Source organism: Mustela putorius, unplaced genomic scaffold, assembly GCF_011764305.1.
Source record: "Mustela putorius furo isolate JIRA1106 unplaced genomic scaffold, ASM1176430v1.1 tig00000275_pilon_pilon_pilon, whole genome shotgun sequence".
In the NCBI taxonomy this organism is placed as follows: domain Eukaryota; kingdom Metazoa; phylum Chordata; class Mammalia; order Carnivora; family Mustelidae; genus Mustela; species Mustela putorius.
Window position 1 is genome coordinate 31,980,366 of NW_025421341.1, and position 15,637 is coordinate 31,996,002.

At 42.0% G+C, this 15,637-nt stretch overlaps 1 long non-coding RNA gene across 1 annotated transcript; it reads right to left on the bottom strand.

Annotated features, from left to right (window-relative positions):
• Window positions 1-3,484: 3,484 nt before the first annotated feature.
• LOC106003823 lies at window positions 3,485-13,257 on the bottom strand. Its single transcript, XR_001176543.2, has 5 exons — window positions 12,974-13,257; window positions 11,927-12,111; window positions 11,164-11,211; window positions 7,057-7,124; window positions 3,485-4,340 (listed from the first exon to the last, which is right to left on the bottom strand). It is a non-coding gene; the product is annotated as an uncharacterized LOC106003823 (long non-coding RNA).
• Window positions 13,258-15,637: the final 2,380 nt, after the last annotated feature.

The window sequence follows — 15,637 nt, forward strand, 5'->3', positions numbered from 1 at the left end:
TTTATTTAGATGCAGATGTCACAGGCTGATTAAAAACTACTCAGTGGCAAATACTGCATCTGCTGCTGAGATGAGAATTAATAGACACAAGCCAGACTACATTTATATACGCCTGACAGCTCACTGGGGGAGCACAACACGTGCTCATTTATCTGACTATACAAATTAGCCCAAGGTGAGCCTGCCCCTCTTCTACTGAAAAATGCTTAAATGAATGATCAGACTCTGCCCCCTTTTCCTCCCCTGCATGATAAATCTCTCAGGGCTCTGTGTCATTGTCCTGGTTATCAACTGTAATGAACTGTAGAAATAAAATATTTGGGAATGCTCACCACACAATCCAGGGACCACAGGATATTTTGTAATTCCAGATATAATGGATTTTTTGGATGCTGACTCATGCTTACACTCTGGGAAGAAATCTCAAAGGACCATGGATGGAACACAATGCTTTGGAACTTCCGGGCCTGAGCAGGGCTTGGGGTGGGGAAGGAGGGGGTGCAGAGCCCAGAAGCTAAAGGTGAACCAACAGGCAGCATCCAGGGACAAACAGTGCCCCCAGGGGCTCAGCTCACAGGGAATGGGCAGGAGTGAGAGTACAAGTGTAGGGAGTGGATGGAAATCAGGGATACCAGATCAGACAAGATCAAGCACATCTAGGCAGGCTGTTCATTGCCCAGTTCTATGTCACTCCTGAATGTTGGAAAATCTGCACAGCATTTTGGTTCTGTCTGACAGAGTAATACATAGAAAGGACAAATGATAGCCCTGGTCCAGACTTGGGCCTTTGTTGGTCAGTAAAAAAATTTTTTATTTTAAATATATTTTTAAAATATACACTATAACATATCTGATGGCCATGCCAAAGCTACAAGATCTCCTTGAGAATAGGGAATGTATAGAAAATGCACTTCTAAATATTGACCTTTCTCAGTAAAGAAAAGAAATTAGCAATCAATTTACCATAGGCATCCTGAATTTATGGAAATAAGTATTTGATCACTTCTAAGAAGTACAACCAATAACATATTTGCTAAAAATAAAAATCCCATCAGTAAGGCATAGTCTTGAAAAATAAACAGATTCATGAAAAGAATATTCAAATACATATATTTCAACAAATGAAAAATGCTCATCTTTTCCCCAATTAGTCATCAGAAAAATGCAAATTAAAATCAAAATAAATAATATTCTACATCTGCTATAATGACTAACATTAAAAAGACTGACAATGACCAGTATTGATAAGGACATAGACCAGTAGGGACTTGCAGACAGAATGGTGAGTGTATGAATTGGTAAACCACTTGGGACAACTCCTTGGTGCTATCTAGTGATGTCAAACATAAACATACCCTCTAACTTGGTTATGTCGCTCTAAGGTTTTACTCACATCCAACAGAAAAGTGAGTCAAAAGCACCAAAAGACATTTACTAAAATGTTCAGGGCAGTCGTATTGGTAATAGTCCAAAACTGGAAACAATCCAGTGTCCATCAACAGGTGAATACAGAACAAAGTACGGTGTATTCTTACACTGGAATATGACAGATAATAAAAATGAACAAAATACAACTCCATGCAATGACATTGTGAAATTGCACAATATATTAAAAATATATATATATATAATGTTAGAAGTCAGGATAAGGGGGCTCCCTGGGAGGAGGAAGTAGCCGACAACAGGACAAGCCAACAGCATTGTAGCATGCTAGTGTGGTCCCAACTTTCATGTGGATCCTGACTACATGGGTTTCCGAGAATTCATGGAGCTGTGTCCCCTTATGATTGTGCATCTCTCTGTGTTTTTGGTTTACTTTTTTTTTTTTAAGGTTTATTTATTTATTTGAGAGGGAGAAAGAGAGAGAGAAAGCATGGGGACAAGGGGCAGAGGGAGAAAGAGTCTTAAGCAGACTCCCAGCTGAGCATGGAGCCCAAGGTGGGGCTTGATCTCATGACCCTGAGTCAAAACGAAGACCTGAGTCAAAACCAAGAGTCAGATGCTCAACAGTTGTGCCACCCAGGAGTCCCATTTGTTTTACTTTATTTTTTTTTTAAGATTCTATTTATTCATTTGACAGACAAATCACAAGCAGGCTGAGAGGCAGGCAGAGAGAGAGGAAGGGAAGCAGGCTCCCTGCTGAGCAGAGAGCCTGATAAGGGACTCGATCCCAGGACCCTGGGATCATGACCTGAGCCAAAGGCAGAGGCTTTAACCCACTGAGCCACCCAGGTGTCCCTTTGTTTTACTTAATAATAATTTTTAAGTTCAAAGAAGTAGGAGGAAATCCATAAAGGGTGATTTCAGGAGCCTGTAGGAAAGCCCCAGTGACCCCCACCACCCCACCCAATTCTGCCCTCTTTGTCGAACTGAGTTCTCAGATCTAATCACTGGATTTATTCCTCTAATCTGTTTTTATGGGCAGCATATGTGCATTCCACAAATATTCGGGCCTCTTACGGACCAGACACTGTGCTGGAATAGAAAGATGAATAAGACAGTTTGGTGAATTTGCAGGGAATTCACAGCCTCCGGAAGCAGAACAGCTTTCTAATAACACACTCCACTGAACTCCACACACATCTTACTGAATTCACACATTCTCATTTAATTCTCCTGATAACTCAGTCCATGAGTCAGTGGCCAAGCTCAGAGTCAAACCCGGTTTAGATGAACTCAGAGCAATGTCTTCCCTGTATACCAGGTTTGGCTACATGTCGTGTTTACCAGGATATCGCCTGCTGACCCACAGCAGACATCACTAATCAATCAGAAACCTCTTCTCTCCCTGACCTCCACGGAGCCTCACAGTCCTCCCCTCACCGCACCGTAGGCAACCATGCTAGCACAGTAAGGATCAACCCAGGCAGTACCTTATCACTGGTCCTCTTGAATCACAGCTGCTACCTTTGGAAACCTTTGGCCATTTCAAAACACCCCTGGGGAGAGTTGTAAGCTGTTATCAGCAATCTGCCTCTGGCTGTGAATGGGAACTTAAGAGTATGTTTGGAGGCAGGGGCAGGTCAGGAAGTACACCATCAATGCAGGTCTAGAGCTTTAAGGAAGAAGGGGTAAGGCATGGCAGGAAACTTGCTTATACCACTCTTTTGCTTCTAGTAAACCCAGTCTTAGTGATAAAACCCAGCCTTAGTGATAAGCTGATAGGGATGCCTGGGTGTCTCAGTGGGGTAAGTGTCCAACTCTTGGTTTCAGCTCAGTTCATGATCTCAGGATCACAGGGCTTGGTGCTCAGCACAGAATTTGCTTCTCCCGCTTCCTCTGCCCCTCCCCCCCCCCCGCACTCCTTCTCTCTCTCTGAAAATAAATAAGTCAATCTTTTTTTTTAAGATTTTATTTATTTATTTGACAGACAGAGATTACAAGTAGACAGAGAGGCAGGCAGAGAGAGAGGAGGAAGCAGGCTCCCCGCCGAGCAAAGAGCCCGACTCGGGGCTCAATCCCAGGACCCTGGATCATGACCTGAGCCAAAGGCAGAGGCTTTAACCATTGAGCCACCCAGGTGACGCTAAGTCAATCTTAAAAACAAACAAAAAAAGTAAGTTGATAAATTAATCCTCCTGCAATTACGGGCAACTGAAAGGGATCCTGAGATCACCCGTGCAAATACTCTGTGGGGTTAAAAACTCTGGCTTCAGCAGAACTCCTGATCAGTTCTCAAGCAAGAGAATTTATCAGCATGCTTTATCTGTACCCTACCCTGTAATGAAAGCTACAGGATAGGGGAAAAGCAGTGGTTAGAGGAAAATGTGTAGCTATAACACCAATTTAAATAGAGAAGAAAGATCTCATATAAACAATCTAACCTTCCCTGTCAGGAAACTAGGAAAAAAAAAAAAGAGCAATCTAAATGCAAAGCCAGCAGAAGGAAGGCAATAGTAAAGCTTAGAATGGAAATAATAGTTTCTGTGTGTTATCTCTGAGAAAGCGAGCCCATGAGAGACAACCATCTTCATAGGCAATGTGTCAGGGCATTGATAGCTTATCTCTGAGCCCAGACTGTAGGGTGTTAAGTTTCCGCAGAGTATCATTGTTGTGAAACCTCTTGGACAAGTGATGGGGCAGACAGGTAATGTGAGATAAAGACCTCAACGGTTCGTTTCGTGTTTCCAGAGGCCAAGTGTAGAGCCCATGCTTTGATATAGCTCTACGAGGGTCACACCTCAGATTGCTCTGCCTGTCTTCTCCCCACTCCAGTCCTCAGCCACTTTCCCCTTTGGCCGTTGTGAGAGATGCTTCTCATCCTCTTCAAGACTGTCGAGCAAATGGCTGAATCGGCGAAGACAGGAGACAGGAGACCCTTGACAGGGAAAACTCTGGTTCTGCAGGGGGAACAGCAAAAGTTGGCAGAGAATCCAAGGAACACATGTTGCAGATAAGAGGGACTCTGGATGAGAAGAAGGGAGAGGCAGGTGGCTAGAAATTTCTCTAGCTCTGCACACCGAGGAGGGCCAGGCTCAAATAGTTCATTCTCCACACTTTGCCTCTGGGAGCAGAACCCCAAATCTCTCTAAGCCAAGGGTACACAAGTATTTGTCTGCCTCATTGATATGCTGAGGACTACCTCACCCACTGGTCACTCAGGCACACTCTAGAACACTTTCTGCAGCAGTGGTGACCAGCATTACCACTGCTCTGTTACTCATCCAGCAAGACTAACATTACTTGTCTCATTGTCCTTCCTCATACTTCCCCAAATCCAATCCAATGGGGTTTGTTCCGTGAGGTCCCATCTCTATAGTAATCATGTGTCCTTGATGTGCTTTTAATAAACATGATTTATATTATTTTATCACATTTAATCATTACACAAAACTACGAGACAGATATCTTCACTCTCATTTTCTGACCAAGGAAGCGGAGGCTCAGAAGGTGGTGTTAACAGGATGAAGCAGGCTGGGATAGAAACTCAGGGCTGACTCACCTCAAAACCTGCAATTTTCTTACCCCATCAGCCTCCTAAGTGCCTGAGACTTAACTCTGTCCATAGAGCCTTAGTCATAAAAACACATTCTCCAACAAGGGGGGAGAAATTCTCATAATCAAGAATGAAGAATGAAGTTGACCAGAATCTTCCAATTAGGGTGATATCAAATAAGAATTAAAATGTAGATCGGGGAAGCCTGGCTGCATTTAGTTGGTTACATGTCCAGCTCTTGATTTCAGCTAAAGTCATAATCTCAGGGTCATGGAATCGAGCCCTACACTGGGCTCAGCGCTCAGTGCAGAGTCTGCTTGTCCCTCCCTCTCTGCTCTCCCCCCCAGCCCCCAACCTCTCTCTCTAAAATAAATAAATAAAACCTTAAAAAAAAATGTAGACCAGGCTGACATTACTAAATGAGCAAAACACAATGAAGAGTGCTTTTATTTCTTCCTTTTCTAATCAATGTATCTTTTATGATTTTTTCTTGTCTTATTGCCCTGCCCCAAACTTCCAGTATTATGTTGAATAGAAGTGATAAGAGAGGATCTTAGGGGGAAAAGCATCCTGCCTCTCACCATTAAGTATGTTAGCTGTACATTTTTTTTTAAGATTTTATTTATTTATTTGACAGAAATGATCACAAGTAGACAGAGAGGCAGGCAGAAAGAGAGGGAGAAGCAGGCTCCCTCCCTGCTGAGCAGAGAGCTTGATGTGGAGCTTGATTCCAGGACCCTGAGATCATGATGACCCAAACCGAAGGCAGAGGCTTAACCCACTGAGCCACCCAGGTGCCCCAGCTGTACATATTTTATAGGTGTTCTTTATCAAGTTCAGGAAATTCTACCCCATGCTTAGTTTTTTGATAATTTGTATCATAAAGGGTGTAGGATTTTATCAAATGCTTTTTCTTTTTTTTCAATTTTTTATTTTTTTATAAACATATAATGTATTATTAGCCTCTGGAGTACAGGTCTGTGAATCGCCAGGTTTACACACTTCACAGCACTCACCATAGCACATACCCTCCCCAATGTCCATAATCCCACCCTGCTCTCCCTCCTCCCCTCCCCCCAGCAACCCTCAGTTTGTTTTGTGAGATTAAGAGTCTTTTATGGTTTGTCTCCCTCCCAATCCCATCTTGTTTCATTTATTCTTTTCCTACCCCCCAAACCCCCCACATTGCATCTCCACTTCCTCATATCAGGGAGATCATATGATAGTCGTCTTTCTTCTATTGACTTATTTCGCTAAGCATAATACCCTCTAGTTCCATCCACGTCATCACAAATGGCAAGATTTCATTTCTGTTGATGGCTGCATAATATTCCATTGTGTATATATACCACATCTTCTTTATCCATTCATCTATTGATGGACATCTAGGTTCTTTCCATAGTTTGGCTATTGTGGACATTGCTGCTATAGACATTCGGGTGCACGTGCCCCTTCGGATCACTATGTTTGTATCTTTAGGGGAGTGCAATTACTGGGTTGTAAGGTAACTCTATTTTCAACTTTTTGAGGAAACTCCATGCTATTTTCCAGAGTGGTTGCACCAGCTTGCATTCCCACCAACAGTGTAGGAGGGTTCCCCTTTCTCCATCAAATGCTTTTTCTGCATTAACTAGTATCATATGGTACTTCTTCTTTGGCTTATTGCTATGATGGATTATTATAATATATATTATATTATAAATATTATATAATATATTAATTTATTTATTATTTATCTAGTATTTATTTATTTTTAATATATAAATATATCATGTATATTTATATATGATATATAATTCATTTATTATTTATTTATTATTTACTTATTTTATATATAAATATATATGATATATTATAACATATATATTTTATATTTATATATAATATATCATATTTATATATATTTATATATTCATATATTTATATATTTATATATACATATATACATGATATATATGTTACATGTTATACGTGTTATATATTAACATTATTATATTAATTATTAATATAACATGACACTAATTAATTGATTTTTGAATGTTCAACCGGCCTTGCATATCTGGAAAAAATCCCACTTGCTTGTGGTATATAATTTTTTTAATACTTTGTTGGATTCATACCTTTCTGGAATGGATTCACATCAATACATAAAATGCAAAGTCATGTTGGGGCCCAAACTCAGCTGTACCTGCATGAAAAGGGAGAAAATATTGGTATTAACAAAAACATGGCAGACTTCAAACAGTATTCTAGGGATTTATGGAGAAGATAGGGTTATGGTGACGAGCTTGGAGAGGGAAGGAAAGGAGAGAGAAGAGAGGGTCAAGGGAGAAATACAGCAACAAATTGGGGATAAATGCATAATACAATATGAACTAAAAATAATATGGGCTAACTAACATACGCTGAAGATATACTATAAACTAGATACCGTACTAAATCCCTTTAGTATATTTAGATATATTTAGTTTATATTCATATAAATATATTTAATATATTTACTATATATAGTAAATACATATATTTATACATGTATATACATGTATAAATGTATATACATATATACATGTAAATACATGTATTTACTATAAATATATTTATATATTTATATATATAATTTACATATAATTTTATAAATATTAAATATATTTATAAAAACATATACAAATATATATATTTAGTATATTTAGTTTTTTTTTAAGATTTTATTTATTTATTTGACAGAGAAAGAGATCACAAGTAGACAGAGAGGCAGGCAGAGAGAGAGGGGGAAGCAGGCTCCCTGCCGAGCAGACAGGGTCTCAGGACCCTGGGACCGTGACCTGAGCCGAAAGCAGAGGCTTTAAACCACTTAGCCACCCAGGCGCCCAGTATATTTAGATATTTAGAAGGATTCGTAACTGCCAAAATATCCCAATCACAAGAGACACAGAGTTGACAGAAATTTTATTTTCCCCTCTTATCTACAAGGATGTCAGGAGAAGCCTTATCAAAAGTTTTACAGAACACCTGGTTGGTTTACTGTTCGCTCCTTCCTAAATCGCCTTTTTGAATAACATCATTTAATGGGGAAGTGTGCCTTATTAGTGCAGGTGAGGAAAGGTGAGATTAAGTAACTTGCTCATGTTTACAGCTGCTAATCAGCTTTGTGAGGCTTTGAGCCCACATATCGGCCTCTGGTGTTCAAGTTCTTGACTTCCATGAGAATACACTGTCTGCCACAGAGAATATAAACTTCTATCTGTAAAGTTATTTTAAATATGTAAACTCTGAATATGTCCAGGGACCCATTCTAGAAAAAGACATGGGCAGAAGGAAACACCAAGCTGGGAAGAAATACACTGAGCATTAACATTGACACCATGTTCAATATTAACTCGCACTATGACCTGGTGGTCACGAAGGGGAAAACAAGCTTAAGCCCTGTGGACAAAGGTCAAGTGTCGGATGAGAGCACCTCACACGGACTGTGTCAGCCAGACCCCACGGGACTATTCTTTCATTGCATGAGCTACCATTTGGAGAGCTCACATGAACAAAGGAGATGTCAGGTATTTGAAGAGAGTGAGGAACATTTTGCATTGTGTTCAAGAGAAAGGGTGGAAAGTCGCTGGGAACACAAGGAAGTGTGTGCGGTGAAGCCTTGAGAAGAAAAATATGGCAGGCACCTAGGTGGCTCAGTCGGTTAAGGATCCAACTCTTGGTTTCAGCTCAGGTCATGATCTTAGGGTCCTGGGATCCAGCCCTCTGTCAGGCTCTCTGCTCACATGAAGTCTGCCTGAGATTCCTGCTCCCTCTCCTGTACCCTTCCCACCCCTTTGCTCTCTCACTCTTTCTCAAATAAATAAATAAAATCTTTCTTTAAAAATGAGAGACAGGGGCGCCTGGGTGGCTCAGCGGGTTAAAGCCTCTGCCTTCGGCTCAGGTCATGATCCCAGGGTCCCACGAGTCCCACATCGGGCTCTCTGCTCAGCAGGGAGCCTGCTTCCCTTCCTCTCTCTCTCTCTCTCTGCCTGCCTCTCTACCTACTTGTGATCTCTGTCTGTCAAATAAATAAATAAAATCTTAAAAAATAAATAAATAAAATAATTTTTAAAAAATGAGAGACAGAACAGAGAGAAAAACTCATTTTCTATAAACCATCTATTTTTCCCAATGATAAAAAACATAAAAGAGCAAAGAATTCTATTAAATGTTTTTGTCACTGGATTCAAAAAATCAGCTATGGAAAATAAATACAAAATACTTTTCTGACAAAAGTTATTGTAAGAATGGGAAAACTTGGGGCACCTGGGTGGCTTAGTGGGTTAAAGCCTCTGCCTTCGGCTCAGGTCATGGTCCTGGGGTCCTGGGATCAAGCCCCGCATCGGGCTCTCTGCTCAGCTGAGAGCCTGCTTCCCTTCCTCTCTCTCTGCCTGCCTCTCTGCCTACTTGTGATCTCTGTCTGTCAAATGGATGAATAAAATCTTAAAAAAAAAAAAAAAAAAGAATGGGAAAACTCTTTTAATAATTAGAGCTTTTAAAGAATGGACTGAAAAGCAGGAGGGGGTCAGTGGGTGCAGAGCAGGGTCCTGGTTGAGGACATGGAGATACAGATCTCCCGTTGGATGACAGAGGTAGGGATTAGCCTTCATGCCCCCCAAGCCTGACCTTTCCAGGCACCCAGGTATAGGAAAGCCCAGCTCAGAGTCTTGGCTTGTCTTCAGCTCTGCTGCTGACCAGCTACATGATCAAGTTCTCAGACCTTTCTTGACCTGTTTCTTCATCTGAAATACGAGAAAGCTAGAACAAATGATCACTAAGAACTTTGCTAGCTCTAACGGGCAGAATTCAGGCAGAGCTCCAACAGATGTCCTCTCCACACACTCGGCACCCATGTGACAATGAAGGTGGGCCAACGCTGTGACACCTGCTATCCCATAGGTCATAGAAATATTTGGAAAGAGCAGATAGACCAGAATAAAACGAAAGTCTACGTGGAAACGCTTATGCATACATTCAGAATCTATGTCACCCCGGAAGGGAATAAGACCCAGTCAGACAATCAGTAGTAGCAGCACCCGGAACCTGGAAAGATCACCAAACCCTTTGATGGAACAACTTCTTAGTTTTTTTTTTTTTAAAGATTTTATTTATTCATTTGACAGATAGAGATCACAAGTAGGCAGAGAGGCAGGCAGAGAGAGAGGTAGAAGCAGGCTTCCCGCTGAGCAGAGAGCCCGATGCGGGTCTCGATCCCAGGACCTTGAGATCATGACCTGAGCCGAAGGCAGAGGCTTTAACCCACTGAGCCACCCAGGCGCCCCCAACTTCTTAGTTTTTAAGCTATGAGTGATTCACAGCCTATTTTGTCACCTGCAGTCTGAGAAGAGAAATGCCTCGGAATATTTAAGTGTGCTTCTAAAATATTAAGCAGCTCCCACAGGCAGTGAAACTGATCCAACCATTTCTCTGGTGTCATTGTCCCCTCTCTGTCTCCTCAGCACCTGAGAACATGAGGTCAGTGTCCTTCCCCCAAGAAGGGTCACAGGCCGCTGCCTCCTCTCCCTTGCCCGCAGTGGGCAGTGGCTGTTGAGCAGCCGAGGCCACAGGGCCTGAGGCCCACGGCTTCTGGGTCCAGCCGGACACAGATGGGGGACCTGGGCCAGTGGCCTGGCCCTCTGCTGTCTCTCTTTCAGCTCCAAGCATTAATTTCCTTTCTGCAATTTTCGATAAATCCCTAATGAATCTATCCCTCCTGCTTCTGTTTGGTAGGAAGAAGTGTTCATTTTCAAACTTAGATGATGCCCAGAGTTTTGATTCAGGGTTTTTTAAAAGTCAAGTAACAGAAGAGCCTCAGTGGCTCTGATGGGCGGAAGGGCTGCCGCTCTGTCTTCTGTGGCTGTGAATTGATTTAGTTTCCCTTTATGTTCTCTTGTACACGCACGCATACACCTGCACACACAGGCACACGGGAAGCACACAGTACAGGGGCCCCTGGGTGCCGCAGTCAGTTAAGTGTCAGACTCTTGATTTTGGCTCACGTCCTGATCTCAGGGTCCTGAGATTGAGCTCCGCCTTGGGCTCTATGCTCAGTGGGGAATCTGCTTGAGATTCTCTCCCTTTCTTTCTGTCCCCCCAAATAAATAAATAAATCTCTTAAAAAAAAAAAAAAAAAGAAACAAACAAACAAAGCACAAAATACATAGAGTCTGCTTTTTCTCCTTGGGCTGTCCGATGCCACTTACTGACTTGGGATCTGGACCAATTGTCTTCTAATCTCAGTCTTCTTTTATCTATGAAACAGGAACAAAAAAGTCAACTTCACAGGTGTGTGTTGGAACCAAATGTCACCAGACGAGTTTGGGGCTCTGCCAAGGGTGACTCGGGACAATCCGCATTCCCTGACCTCATCGCCAACTGACGCTGGTGGCCGTGTGATTTGGTGGCTCAAGCTCTCCTCCCTGAAGTCAGGCCTGGGTTTGGTTCCCAGGCAGCCACTGAGTTCAGGACAGAACCAGGAGTGTGGCAGGCGCTCAGGTAACCCCAACCACTAACCACGGTCACTGCTGACAGCACGGGATGACACGATCTTTAGTGATTTAATGTTTATAAATGCAAAGAAATGGAGACGCAGGCAGACGACCCACCTACATTAGCTATTTTTAGTTGTAAGTAGAATTTGCCCCGGTAAATGAATAGCTTCTTTTCTTTACCGCTGAACTCTCCTCTTCATTGAGAAATACTGTCAACTGCTTTGAAACAAGAGGCTTAGTCAGACTCTCTTCCCATTGTTAAAAGGCAAGAGGATGTAATTACATTTGTCATAGTATTTCTCACCGTCATCAAGGTGGGTGTACATCTCTCTAGCTAGCCATGACCTTGGATGAAAACAGGCATTAAAATGAAAGCTCAAGAGGCAGAGAAATGATATATGCAAATAATATTTGAAAAGAACAACAGCAGGATTTGCTGAGCACTTGTAAGAGACCGCATGGTTCAAACTCTTACCTTGTTTAATCCTTGCGACCTTAGGAGAGTGGCGCTGTTCCTGGTCCATTTTACTCAGGAGACAGCTGAGGCTCTGCAAGGTTAACTAATATGCGTGAAGCCCACATTGAGAAGGAACTGGGATCCACTTTCCACTCCAACCCCTCCTGCTCTGAGGTCGGCTCTCTCCAGCTCCCGTGTCCCTACTGTGAAAGTATAATGCTCAGTCCCAAAGTCAAGTGCTCATCTGTCTTCACTTAGAGACTAAATCTTTGTAAGTTCGGAGAGACTTGGATTTTCTTTTTCCAGGTAATCGATAGGGCAACACATTGCCTCATTTAATTATATAACTTCTGTCTCTTATTTTCTCTACTAATTTCATTTACAGCAAATTTCATACATTTTTGAGACTCTCAAGTCTTTTTTTAATAGAAATCATTTTACTCCCTTTTCCCAATAGGAGACAGTCATAAAACAAAGTGGATGCTAGTCCTTTTAATTTTGCTCCTTGAATTTAATCTGAGGATTACAGTGGAAACATCATGGGGGCCTCTCCACTAGAGAGAGACAGAAATTTTCATTTAGAGTTTACTTTCCTGATGAATAGAAAAATGAAAGAAAGGAAAAGAAAAAATACAAACATTTGAAAAAATATTCTGCCTTCTGCAATGCTATCAAAGACACAAATGGCATAGTTTTTGTTTTCATTTTTGTTTTGTTGTTGTTGATGTCAGCTGGTCTTGGAGAGAGTGCTTGTAAAAGGTGCTCACATACCCTGCTAGGATGTCCATAGCATAATCTTTGGGTTTTGTTTTTTTTTTAAGATTTTATTTATTTGAGATAGAGAGCAAGAGCTGGTGAGCAGGGAGTGGGGGATGGATGGGGAGCAGGTGCAGAGGGAGAGGCAGGCTCCCTGCCAAGCGCAGAGCCCAACATGGGGCTCAATCCCAGGACTCTGGGATCATGACCTGAGCTGAAGGCAGTGGCTTCACTCACTGAACCACCCAGACGCCCCCAACTCACAATCTCATGTAGAAGGCAATGCGGCAAACTCTAGGAAGAACTTACAATGTCACACCCTCTTCTCAGTCCGGACTCTTCAGGCTACCAGTAACAAATCCAAGTCCAAACAGCTTAGTAAAAACAATAAATAAAAATCATAGGTCCTCTGACTGGAAAGCCCTCTAGACTGGATGCAGCAGGATCCAGGCAAACAATTTCACCAGGATCTGTTCTCGTTCCATTCCTCAGTCCTGCTTTCTTCTGTCTGGTTTGATTCTCAGCATTTCAAAACGGCCCTGGCAGCTCAAAGTTTGTACCTTACTGGCCACAGGTCCAGCAGGAAGAGAGTGTCTCTTTCCCAACAGCTGTAATAAAAGTCAGTTAATGAGTTCCTTGACTCTGATAGTCTGTCCTCAATCACAGGCACATTCCAGAGCTAATCCCGGTGATACAGGAAATGCAATATTCTGATCTGCTTGGCTAGAGTCAGGTGCTTGCCCTTGGAACTGGACTGGAAAACCACTTGGTATTAAGGAGGGCACGTATTGCATGAGCACTGGGTGTGGCGCATAAACAATAAATGTTGGAACACCGAAAAAATTAAATTAAATTAAAAAAATAAATTAATAACTCCCCCCCCCAAAAAAAGGGAAACCACTTGGACTGAGAGTGAGGGTAGATTGTTCGTGAAAGAAAACTGGGGCAATACAACAGATAATACAAACAATACAAACAAAATAATCCCAAAGCAAGAAAAACCAAGGTCTACCATATCCATTCACCCAACAATTCCTCTTGTAAGCAAAAGATTAAGGAAATGTGAAGCGTTGATTACAAAGTAATAAACCTGCGGGTTTATAATATTACAATACCGAAAAATTGAATAAGCTAAATGGCCAACAATAGACAGTGTGTTAAATCAGGATACAGTATCAAATGTACTATTAAAAGAGTTTACAGGAGACTATTTAATGCCATGGATCAGTAATGTTAACTGATAAGTACCACACCTTATCTTATTTCATTTTAGACTTTACAAAGTCTTGAGATGTGGGTATGAGTTATTTGCCCATTTGCAGAAGAGGAAATTATTAATGAGGTACTTCTGGTAGTTCCAGTAGCCACCCTCCCATGGATGATGGGCCTGAGTCACTCCCGTGTATTAAATTTTTCCAGCCTGGACCCCAGATCAACTTTGGAATCTCCAGCTCCCCATTTCCATTTTGCCACTGGATGATCTGGAAACATAATCACCATGTTCAAGGCGTATGTGGTTTGCCCAAGGCCGCCTAGCCAGGAACGGGGTCTCCCCTTGGATTCTGGTCCATGTGCTTCCACCTGCCACTGCCTAGCTGCTCTCTTACACGTAATGGCAGGTCCTATTTTTTAGAAAATCGTTAAACAGGAGCGCCTGGGTGTCTCAGTCAGTTAAGCATCTGCCTTCGGCTCAGGTCATGATCTCGGGATCCTGGGATTGAGCGCCATGCCAGGCTCTCTGCTCAGCAGGGAGTCTGCTTCTCCTTATCCCTCTGTCCCTCCCCCACTTGTGTGGTCTCTCTCAAATTATGAATAAAATCTTGAAAAAAAGAAATTCCTAAAACAGTACATCTGTGTGTCTACATTTTATTTTTAAGAAGTATCTGTAGAAAATAGAACTGAGGGGAACTTGGGGAGTGCAGTTGGTTAAGCGGATGATTCTTGATTTGGACTCAGGTTGTGATCTCATGGGTCATGATCTCATGGTTGTGAGATTGAACCCCACATTGGGCTCCACACTGAGCACAGAATCTGCTTGAAACTCTCTCCCTCTCCCTCTACTACTTATGCTCTGAATCAACCAACCAACCAACCAACTAATCAATCTTTAAAAAAAAAAAAAAGAATTGAAAAATTACATGTGTTTGTAACTGAAATAAAAGTTTCACAAAACAATACTTACCCCTACTCCCTATGAGATACTTTGCACTCCCATTTCAATTATTCTTTTCATACAAAGGCTATCTCTAGCTGCAGCTTTTTGAAATTTAAAAGTTTTTCTTTTGGCTTTTAAAAAATATTTTCTACAGCAAACCCATTTTGTAATAAAACAAAGAAAAAGACTAAACAAAACCAAAAATTTAAAAATCATTTTCTTCCAAGTAGCACTGGCCTCCAACAAGTTTGGTCCAGAGGGAGAAAAATCAAGCGGGGCCCCTGATTACTTTTCTAACATCTTGCAGCAGGGTTCGAGGTACACTGGAATCTGAAATAAATGCCCTCATCTCTTTCTCTTACCTCTGGGGTAGCCAGGTTTCAAGATGGGCCCCGTGATCCCCACCTCCTGGATTTTGCATCCTTGCAGAGTGCCCTCTCTCAGTGTATCAGGGTTGTCTCTGTGACCAATAGTTTGTAGCAGAAACAAGGGAATGCCACTTCAAACATTAGGTTATACAAGACTGTGGCTCCTGTCCTGGGTGAAAGACACATACGGCAAGGAACCGAGGTATGCAGCCAGCAGTCAGTGAGGAACTGGGGCCTCCTGCCAATAGCCAAGTGAATAATTGTGATAACTACAGGCCCAGCACACTCATGAGAGACTGTGATCCACAATCCCCCAGTTAAGCTCCTAGACACATGACCATTGGGTGTGTAAGGTAACACATACTTGTTGTTTTAAGTTGGTCAATTTTGAGATAATTTGTTACACAGCAGTAGCTAACTAATACACGCCCCCAGTGAATGGTCGCTGGG